Below are 11,863 nucleotides of genomic sequence, written 5' to 3' on the forward strand. Positions count from 1 at the left end.
CTCGGATGCATTATGCTGTTCAACTAGCCTGGAGGTGTGGATATCCTTAATGAATATGGACACACCTCCACCTTTAGTGCTTCGTTCTGGGTTAGGTGGCCAAAAGGTGTGGTATGAATTATAGCCTGGTAATTGCTGGGGTGCTCTCTGGAGCTTTGAACCAGGTCTCTGTCACTGCACAGATGTCGATGTTCTCCATTTTAAGAAGTGCCTCGAGTGAGTGCATTTTGAGGTTTAGACTTCTAGCATTGAGTAGCATTACCCTCAGATTTTGCTTGCTTGTACCTGTTACTGTGGTGAATTTGTCATTTGAACCTTGCCTAAAAAAGGCACTGTAGGGGTGGCAAGAGTCTTAGCCACTCTCCGGAATCCCAAGGGCGACAGGTGCAAGCCATCTCTGGCAAAGCATCGTGGTCTGTCGATCATGTTGTCCCAGGCAGACAAATACTGGATCCCCTTTGAATGTCACCAGAAGCTTAGTCAATTGTTGAAGTCAATCATTTTGTCCTTGTACTGTGACATCATTCTGGGTGATGGCAGGATGCTACTCAGGGCCAGGGTTATACCTGCCTGCGCTACAAGATTGGAGAGCTCCTCCATGTCTCTTTTCATGTAGTCCAGGGAAGTACATCTCAGGTCATTCACACCAACATGGACAATGACAGTGTCATATTTGTACTTGTGGAGTGACCTGAGTGCATGCGTTATGTGGCGGATCCTGGCAACTGACAGGCAGCTGACAGTAACTTTCTCCTTGTTTAGCCTGGTGAGTGGAATATCAGTGTGCTTGACTATAGAGTCACCTATGACTAGAGTGTTGGGTATGTTGTTATGCCTTATGGGCTGTGGTTGAGTGGCACCCTGAGTTTGTGGGCTATGTGTCATTTGGGTTGTGTTGGGGGGTGAAATTTGCTTGCGTTTCTGCTTTGCAGGTCCCTTATGCTTGGGCAGTTTTTTTATTGAGAGCCTCTGCAAATGTAAGTGTGTGTTTTGTGTTTCTATGTGTATGTTTTGGTGGTGTATGTTTTGAGGGACCATGTGATGAGTGTGGTGTGGTGCAAGTGTTTACCTTCTCCTCTTGACTGTCTAGTCCAGTCTTGGGTGAAGAGAGCTTTGCTTCCAGTTTGGCAATATAAGTGCATCTTTCACAAGTTGTAGTGTTGGGTGGTAGGAGGGGAGGGTTGTCTGTGTGCATGAGGCAATTGCTGCATAGTCACAAGATGCTCAGATTCATCAGGTAGACAGGAGAAATCACCGGTTGCTGACCCTTAGACATGCCTGGATAGGTGCTTATTTATTAAGTACTATAAACTGCTTTCCTCTAGACACATGCAGAAAGTTGAGTGCTGTAGTAATTTGCAACTTATTTAGTGCTTACAACAAGTTCTGATTAAGTGATGAGTTCAAGGAAACAGATTTGAGTGATGAATGGCTCTGGCATTAATAAACTGAGGCTCATCTGACAAAGATTGTGGAGTTGTAAAACAGATTAACTATAAGAAATGTTCCATGCACCAAGATCTGATCCGTGAATAGTAATGTTGTGTTAACCATTGTTTTCCATAGTGTAATATGTCAAGGTATGAATAAACAGTATAAGAACTATCTGCCATGCATGAATGCCAGAATTACAAGGCAGCTTGTTCAAATAAGAGTATTATACAGAAAACGGACAAGTAAACAACAGCAGTTCACCAATAGCTTGTTGTGATGAAACACAACCCTGTTGTACCTTTTTGCACAAACAGGCATGGTTCAAATCCTGGGAGTGATATTAAGCTGTATGCATAATCTCACCCAAGAATATTTGAATATGTGTAGAAACAGTCAGGCAGTGTTAACAGAAATGTCCTCCACAGGTCCACTAGGTAAGAAAAGGTATAAATGAGCTGTAAGAAGGTTATAATTATACACTGTGTACAACAGGGGTGGCTCGTGCCATCTGACTGCCGGACTGCAGCATCCCCAGCAAGAAAAAAGAAAAAAGTACTTTTTAGTTATAACTTACGTAATTTCATTTTTACTGTCTTTCTCTTATCAGCCGGCTGCTTTACGCCAACTGACTCATACGAGCATCCGCACTTTCGATTTCCGGGTTTTAAAAAAAGGTTTTTTTTTCTCTTTCTCTAAGAGATCCACTCAAGCGCTGCAGTCCGGATAATGAATTAAGGCATCAGTGTGATGCCCAGCAGTCTATCCGGTTTGGAACCGCATAGAAATGGAAGGGGTTCGGGCTGCCACGTCCGCAGGCACGTACATGACATGGATGGGCTAAATGGCTGCTGATTGGTTGTTGCTCTCTTCCTGAGCTTTATGTGCTGGGAAAAAAGCGAGAAGCAAACAGTTGCAGCCAGTTTAGTGAGTAAACAGGTTGACCGGTTGTGGATTATTTTATTTGCTTGGCGGCCTAATTTCGTGACGTGACAAAGCAGCTGAAAAAGAAGTACAGAGTTACTTTTCTTCTTAGTGGTATGTGTAACACAGTACAATATGTAAATATAAATAATCAATATGATGTGTAAAGTATAGAGGAATGAGTGCACTGTTTTGGGGATTTAGGCTGCTGTAAAGAGGAAAATTTAAAGAGATCAGCTTTTGCATCTATTGTTTTTTTCTGTTCCTTATTATATAATTTAAGATGTGGTAGTACTTCGCACATGCTTTAAAATGATCTTACAAAAAAGTTTTACAGTCAGTTCTGAAACTCAGCTTTTCTAACTCTTTGATAGACTTTTTATTGTCTGAGTTTGCATGATTAATAGCATCCTGTTCTTGCCATTTCAGTTAGTACTGCTCATATTTTCATATGTTTAAGTGAAAACTTACTCTGCAAGTATTTTGTTCATAGGTTCATAGGTTCATACTAGGCTATCTGTCCTAGGGCATTTATAAGCCTAGCCAGAATGTGTTTGGCTTTCGCCACCCATTTTAAATTTATTTTGCTATGCCCTTTTTCGAGGTTAGTATACTGTGCCTCTGTCTAACAGTGACACAGAAGTGATACCCGGGGTAAACCTACGATCTCCCATCCACTCATCAAGATTCTTCTTGAAGAGAGTCAATGAGGGACTCTGCCTAACCTGGACTGGGATTTTATTCCAGAGTGAAGGGAGCCTCTGGGTTATGAATCTGTCCATCTAGCATGTCCTATTTATTTCAGTGCTGAGGTTCAAGTCTCTCGAGCACGTAGCTCGATGGGATTTGAATTTTCTGAGGTGCAGCATGTCCATTAATTCTGGGTTGGACATGGCTTTATACGTCAGCACAGATCGCCTCTGAACAGGAGGTATGCCACTGAGTAGAGCTGGAGTTTCTTTAACCGGGCAGCATATGGCATCTGTTTGAGCCCTTTGATCTTCTTGGTGAGGTACTTTTGGGGTCTTTCCAGTTGCTGCAGGTGTCTGGTAAGGTACATCCCAAAAGGGGCATTGTACTCAATTATGGGCCTGATGAGGGATGAGTAAAGAGGCACGATGACGTCCCCTGATCTAGATGTGAATCCCTTCATGATTAGGTGGGCTATATAAAATGTTTTTCTAACCACTTTGGCCACGTGGTTGTCAAATGAGAGATTGCTATCAACTTGGGTCCCCATGTCCCTAATTACTTCTTCTGTACTTAATGGATTACCACCTATGTGGTAATTTTTGGGCACTTTGTTTTTGACAAAGGGGATGACTATACACTTTTTGGCATTTAGCTTGAGGCCATGGCTCTGGCACCTGTTGTTTGTTTCTATGAGGCCCTTTTGGAGGATGCTTGTGTTGGCTGGAGAGTCGATTATGGCGCCCAGTTTGCAGTCATCTGCGAACTTGGTCAGCCACAGTCCTTCCGTGTTGGCCTGTACCTCTTAGAAATATATACCGAACAAGAGAGGTCCCAGGACTGAGCCTTGTGGGACACCACTTGTAACTGGTTTGGAGTCTGACATGGCTCCAGCAATTCTAACCATGTGGGTTCTGTCCTTGAGCCAATTTGCAATCCATCTAGTGACATAGTGGTTTATATTTAAGCTGGTGAGCTTATCTATAATGCCCGAGTGGGGTATTGTATTGAAGGCTTTGGCGAGGTCCAGGTAGGCTGTGTGGACCACCTTCCCCTCGTCAATGGCCTTGGTGACTGTTTCAAAGAAATCAACCAGGTTTAAGAGGCAGGATCTGCCCTTAACAAAGCCAAACTGGGTAGGATCCAGTGTTTGTAGGTCCCCAATATCTTTATTTATGAGGTCCATGATGATCCTTTCCATAGCTTTGCAGACCAAGCTAATCAGGCTTATGGGGCGATAGTTTCCAGGATCTGTTGAGGCACCACCTTTACGGAGAGGGACCACTGTTGCTGTACGCCACTCTTTAGGCACATATCCTGTAGTAAGGCTGAGATTGAACAGTAGTTTTATGTTTGGGTTTAGCTCTTCTTGGAGTTCATGTAGGACGCAGCCCGGGACACCGTCTGGTCGCATTGATGCTGTGTTTTTTGCTTTGGAGAGGGCGGCTCTTACCTGAGCATCTGAGATGTCAGGGGGCAGCACTCTGCTGGGATAGATATTTGCCCTTTTGGTGGGGAGGGGGGAGAAGTTTGCGCTGAACCTGTCAGATAGGATGTTGGCAATGTCTGTGGGTTCGGTGTATTTTTTGTCATTTTGGACTAATTCTGAGCATATCTGGGAATTACCACCCAGGTTCCTAACATAACTAAAGAAAGCCTTGTGATTATCCTTAGTGTCCTGTGCAATTTTTCTCTTGAAGCTGGCGTTAGACAATTTTATATGTGCCCATAGTTTTTTGCTAATACTGATCAGTGATGCCTTCCCTTTTTGGGATTTTGCTCTATCATTTAGTAGCTTCCTCCTTCTATTGTATAGTTTGTTTATGGCTGGGGTCCACCAGACAGGACGTCTGCCTTTGGAGGATTGGGTCTTGGTTTTATTTGGGATTGCATGATCCATGCATTCCTGAAGGTGTTCATAGAACGCGTTTATAAAGGATTCTGTGGTCTGGGCCGTATTTTCCACAGGCCTGGGGGCTTTGAAGGATTCCACCTCAGTTTTGAGGAGTGTGAAATTTGCTTTAGAGAAGTTTTTCACTGTGGTTTTCTGTGCAGGGGGTGGGATATGGATGTGAATATCCAGTGAGATTAGTTTATGGTCTGATCTTACCAGTGAGGGATACACTTCTGGTCTGGAGCATAGAGTCCCCATGTTGGTGATGATCAGGTCCAGTATGTTATCCCCTCTTTTGGGAGTGGTAACAAGTTGTTCCATTACATTTGAGTTTATAAATTCTAGGAACCTTTGGGCTAGGGTGTTGGAGCTAGAGTAATGCTCCCAGTCTATGTTTGGGTAGCTGAAGTCGCCCAATATAATGGTGTTTGGAGAGACCTTCATATTTTCCAGTGTTTTCAGGAAGGCCGAGTGGGGTTCCTGGGTTTGGGAGGGTGGTCTGTAGCAGGCTATAAACTGGAAGGCAGTTTTACCCACTGTTAGTTGCACATGGATAGTCTCTGATGCTTCGTGCTTTGCCACCAACCTGGAGGTGTGGGTATCTTTGATGAATATTGATACTCTCCCTCCTTTTGTGGTTCGGTCCAAGTTTTGGGGCCGAAAAGCATGGTATGAGGTATAACCTGGTTGTGCTGGGGTGCTCTCAGGAGCCCTGAACCAGGTTTCTGTTACTGCACAGATATCGATGTTCTCCATGCTAAGGAGAGTTTCGAGTGCATGCATCTTGAGGTTTAGACTTCTGGCATTGAGTAGCATTACTCTTAGTTTCTTATCCCTTGTGATACCTATGGAGGTGGGTTTGTCTTTTGAGCCTTGCCTAAAAAGGCACTATGTTTTTTTTTTTGTAACAAGGAAATAGGTCTGTGGATCTAAGGCCCTGGTTGGCCAGTAGTAACCTTGTTATAGAATTCAAAAACCTACATGTAGATCACCATGATGTAACCTGCACCATGTAGTAATATATTTTGCCATGCCTCTAGCCTAGTATTACTGGCTTGGGTGAAAAAAATCATTTGTACGTCTTTTCTTTGATAAAGTACAATTGTTAAAGACAGCATTATCCTCATAAACATCTTCAAAAAGTTATTATTCTTCTACTGTGAATCCCAATAGTGTTGATTTGTACGTACAAATGCTTAATACACTTACCAGTTTTTAATATTTATTTCTTGTGACTATACCTTTAGAGACTTTATATCCTTGTCTCTCAAGCTAGTTTTTCACTATCTTTTCTGATTGTTTCTATGACTTCATCTTGACCAGGGTGCTAACCCCACTCCGTTCTCCCTCGCTACGCTTGGGCTCACTTTGATCCCTACCCTACCCCCATTCCCACACACCCCCATTACAATTACCTTTATACTTAACTATCCCTCCCCTTCCTGTCCCACTGGCCACTACAGTTCCATGTCCTGCCTATTGCCACAACTACCTTACTATTCTGTCAATCTTGTCAACACCACTTCATCTATACCACTGTCTCTCTACCTACTATATCTGACCATATTTTATTCCAACATGTATTATTTTCTAATATTTTCTACACTACTCCTTATCCTCTCTATCTCCACCTCTTACCACTCCAATCTCTCTGACCCACTCCTATGTTCACCAGCTTCTCACTCATACAACATATATCCAACTACTTCATATTTTTACTATCTCCCCTAATCTCTTTACAACCTCCATCTCAAGTCTATATAAACTCTCCATAATATAGATTTTTAAACCTTCCCACAAAGCTAAGTCAAAACTATACAAACTCCATCTAGCATCTACTGCACACTCTCTCCTCACTAAAGACCTTCTTTGTTCTGGAGATATCCATCCCAACCCTGGCCACTCTTCTCTCCCCAAAACTACCTCTACACTGCCCCCATCTTACTCCTTTAACAGTCACCAACCTCAGTCACAACAATCATCTCCATCCAAATACGTAACTATTTACACATTGAATATTCATAGTCTAGCAAATAAAGTCACTGAGCTGCACTCATGGATAGCTCTCAATACCCCTCACATCCTCTCCCTATCTGAAACCTGGCTCAAGCCACACATCTCAAATAGTGAAATACTCCCACCAGGTTATAATATCTTCCGATCTGATAGACCTGTAAAAAAGGTGGTGGCGTGGCCATCCTCTACTCAAACATTCTTAACCTCTCACCATACCCTTCCCCAATTCCTCACTTCCTCCCAGCTGAAATCATCATTCTTAACTGCCATCTGAATCCCCACAAAAAATTGCAATTGCCTCTATCTACCTTCCTCCTGGTAACAATCTGCCCATTCTTGAAAACATCCTATCCTGGTTCTCCCACAACATTCCATATGAGACACCTATCCTTGGTGATGTCAACATTGATTGGTCCAAACTCACAATTGACTCCCCCCAACTCAGCATCCACCTACACGGCTTCCACCAACTTATAACATCTCCTACTTGCTTCCATAAAAAATCCTCTTCCAGCTCCATCATAGACTTGATCCTTACCAATTCCCCCCACCAGTATCACAATCCCACCACCTTACCTGACTCCCTCAGTGATCATCTCCCTACCACCATCTTAAGACACTACTCCCATATTCCTAAACTCGAAAACTATTGACTTTCAATTCATCCCAATTTAACTCCATTCTCCACAACATAGATTGGTCTATTCTAAAACACCTCCCCCTAAACGATGCTGTAAGCACTTTCAATAACATCTTCATGAATACTCTAAACTCCTTAGCTCCCTCTAGGAAGATCAGAGTAAAATCAAACCATGCTCCCTGGCTATCCAAAGAGACTAGGTCCCTTACAAAACAAAGAGATCATGCTTGGAAAACCTGGACTAAAACTAAACAACCACCTTTTCTTCAAAGATACAGGCAACTGAGGAACCTTGCAAAATAACATACAACTAATGACAAAAAGTTATACTATAGCTCTGCTCAGCTTAACAACAAATTCAATCCTCAAAAAGTTTGGTCAACTCTCAACAACATCCTCTATCCTGGAAAGCCCTCTAATCCCTCCCAATACCATAACTCTTGATCTCTGGAAACAGCTACTCTCCTGAATAAACACTTTATCTCTTCCATTCAAAATCTGGTAACCTCTAAGCCAAACTCTACTTCGACACGCACCTCTCCAAGTCCCACTAACACGACTTTGTTTTCTTTTGAACCAGTTCCCATTACTTACATCAAATCTCTACTACTCAAGCTAAAACCTTGCTCTCCTTCCACTGACAATCTATCTCCTATATTCCTCAAACTTGCTGCTGACTCAGTTGCCTATCTTGTACCTATACTAATTAATTGATCTATTCTGGAATCAACTGTCCCCACCCTTTGTAAATCTTTCTTCACTATCCCTCTTCATAAAGGTGGAAACTACACTGACCCTTCAAACTACCAACCCATTGCCATTCTATCCCCTCTCTCCAAGATATTAGAAAAATGTATTCACTCACAGCTTCTCAATCACATTCTCACACACCACTTACTTAGCCCTACCCAACATGGATTTCGTCCTCACCACAGCACCACCACTGCCCTCCTCTTCTTCACAGATATCATTGCAGAGGCCCTAGTCAACAATAAACTCATTTCCTGTCTCTTCCTAGATCTCTCCAAAGCCTTCAATACTGTCTCTCAGCCTCTACTACTATCCAAACTTGCAAATCTCCACCTATCCCCCTCAACACTTGCCTGCTTTAGGGAGCAATCTGTCAAATGGCTCTCATCCTCATCACCTTTCCTTCCCATCTCCACTTGTGTTCCCCAAGGCTCCATCTTGGGACCCCTTTTGTTTAACATCTTCACCAATGATCTTTACACCTCATGCAAAGAATCCTCCCTTATTCAGTATGCCGATGACTCCACACTTATATCCATCTCAAATAACATTCCTGAACTACACTCCCTGACCCAACAGGCCCTACTATCCACTGAACAATGGCTCTCTCACAACCTATTGATCCTATATCCCAAGAAGACCAACCTCCTACTTTTCCTTCCCCGTTCCCTTTCTCATCACAAAACCTCCTTTTTATTACATCTTCTAACAATACAAATATCCAACCTGACACCCACACAAAACTCCTAGGGGTCATTATCGATGGCAAACTCAAGTTCAACCTACACATACTCCAATGTATATATAAAAAAAAAAAACAGAAACTAGGTCTGCTATATCAGAACAAAAAAATTCCTAACCCCTGAATCTAGACTTACCCTGGGCCAGGCACTCCTCCTCCCCTCCCTCTTATACGCTGCCCCAGTTCTTACCAATATCCAGGCCTCCACTCTAAACAAACTGCAACACACTTACCATAAAATAGCCAGATTCATTACTAACTCCCCATACAACTCACACCACTGCATTTCTTTAAACTCTCTTCAATGACTTGAACCTCCCCAGTTTCTGCTATCTTATCAATTTCATATGCTACACTCTATTCTTTATAAACCCTACTTCTGTCCATCTCTATCTTCCTTAGTCTCCATCTACATCCCATCCTGGACCTCCCCGTACTTTTAAACAATTACTTGATATCTACCACCCAAAAAGGTCAGAAGGCAAACTACTCTACAAACACTCCCTTGTCCATGCTTGGAACAAACTTTCCCTTGACTTATGTTCAATCGCCCACACCTCACACTTTAAAAATGAACTAAAAGCTTATTTTCTCAATTCCAGAACCTGCCATTGCCATGACCCTACCTAGTCTTCCTTCACTTTATGTACCCTCAAAAGGATCATACTTAGAACCGCATTACACCTCTCTCTCCAATGTGTCTACTATGCTTTTGCACAAGTTATACAAACAAAAAATGTTAATTGTTGACCTATTGAACTATATCAATGTAAAATTGTTACTTAACTTCTTTTTAATGCAACTTTAACTTTATGCATGTATCCCAACATATGTGAATTGTTTTGCTATAACTGCTATTATATCAATATTGTTTAAAATTGTACATGTTTTAAAATGTATTACTGGAGCTTTTCTCCTCGGGTCTCCACTGAAAATGGGCCACAAGCCCAGTTGGACAAACCCGGTTAACAAATGTCAATAAATAAATAAAATAAATATAATTGACTAAAATTGTTTTGTTAAACATTTTTTATACTGTTTCATCTGCGCTTCTACTTGTATTATCCTGGGCTGAGCCTGAAAATAGTCCAGTTGGATCAATGTTCTAAAATAAATACATACAGACATACATACAGACATACATACAAACATATATACATACATACATACATACATACATACATACATACATATATACATAAATACAAACATACATATATACATGGATACATACTGACATACATATATACATACATACATACATACATACAAACAGAAAATGTTGTGCTTCATAATAAGCATTTAATAAACATTTGAGCTCACACATTAAAAGATGATATTTACTCACTGTCACATACAAAGATGCATTCCTACAATAGGAACACTAGATTCTATTTGCAAACATTTGCCTATTTCTGCTCAGAGTACACAGGTAATAAAGCAAAGCATGACTTAACACTCAATTGTTTTAAGCTTCAATAGCAAATTTAGAATTGAGGAAACTGAACTGTTCACTGGTTGGATGGTAAAATGTGTGAATGGATGGATGTATCATTGCATGGAGGCATAACCTGAAAGGCATATGAATTTTTGACAGGGCTACAAGTAAGAAGCTGAACATGCTGCTGGACAGTGAAAAGTAACCACATTCTGGAAGGGTAGATGGGTAGAATGAATATTCTATAAGGCATTGCCTGCACTGATATTGGCTCAGGTGGCATACAGATGATACAGCTGCCAGAGAGGCTATTATCAGCACTGTTTATTACCCTATAACTGTGCCTTCAAGTACACAGTGTGACCTTTAATCATGATAACTGATTTATGAGGAGGGAAGTCAAGGTGACACACCCAATAAAGGCAGAGCACCAGCAACATTACCAGTATCACCGTTTTTGTCATTAGATGCAATGAGTGCATCATACCCGAGTAAAGCTCACATAATAGCAGCGATTTTGTACTGTGATAACACATGATTACAATGTAAAACAGAGACAGCACTTGTCTGATACTCAAAATAGCAATGGATCTGAATGGTCTTACAGAAGAAATGGAGTAAACAGCATCACGTGCAACTAATATTTTAACTGAATATGTTTTTATGCAGTCTTAATTCTGTGGTGGTGCAGCGGTAGCGCTGTTGCCTCAGAGCAAGAGGTTCTCCTGTTCGATTCTCAGCTAGTGTGCAGTGAGGTCTGTGTCACTCATCTCAGAGCAAAAATTTAATTGAGCTTAGTAGGACTTTAAAAATGGGTCCCACTGCGAAACTGTGTTAATTGAAAAGGTTGTATTTCATTACTGGGATATGTTCAGACAATTTGACAAATGGTTTTAATGTTCACTACTATGCGCCAATAAATGGAGTTTACTTGCTCCCTTATTAACCAGTCTTATTCTTATTATTCAGGTCATTATTAGTATTGCTGCAGTTGTTTCTTCCCTTTTTACATGTCATATTTCAAAGAAGGGGACAGGAGCTTGTAACTGCTGATCTGTCCCACATTTGTTGCCCCCCAATAGTTTATCTTAAGCTTGAATTAATGTCTTAGTGTGAGCTTTATTTCTTGGATTCTCCTACAGGAAGTAGCCTTATGATCTTTGCTTTTCATTGCTATGCGGTTGCAAAATGTACAGTATATTGTAGCATAAGTTAAAACATCACAAGTGTGGGTGAAGAAACCTGAGCAGCACAATGAAATAACCTTGTAGGGTTTGCTAGTGGGAATTTCTCTAATTTTCATTCATTCATTTTCTGATACCTAATTTATCCCATTGG

Source organism: Protopterus annectens, chromosome 4.part1, assembly GCF_019279795.1.
Source record: "Protopterus annectens isolate FY-2018-M chromosome 4.part1, PAN1.0, whole genome shotgun sequence".
NCBI classification, from domain to species: domain Eukaryota; kingdom Metazoa; phylum Chordata; order Ceratodontiformes; family Protopteridae; genus Protopterus; species Protopterus annectens.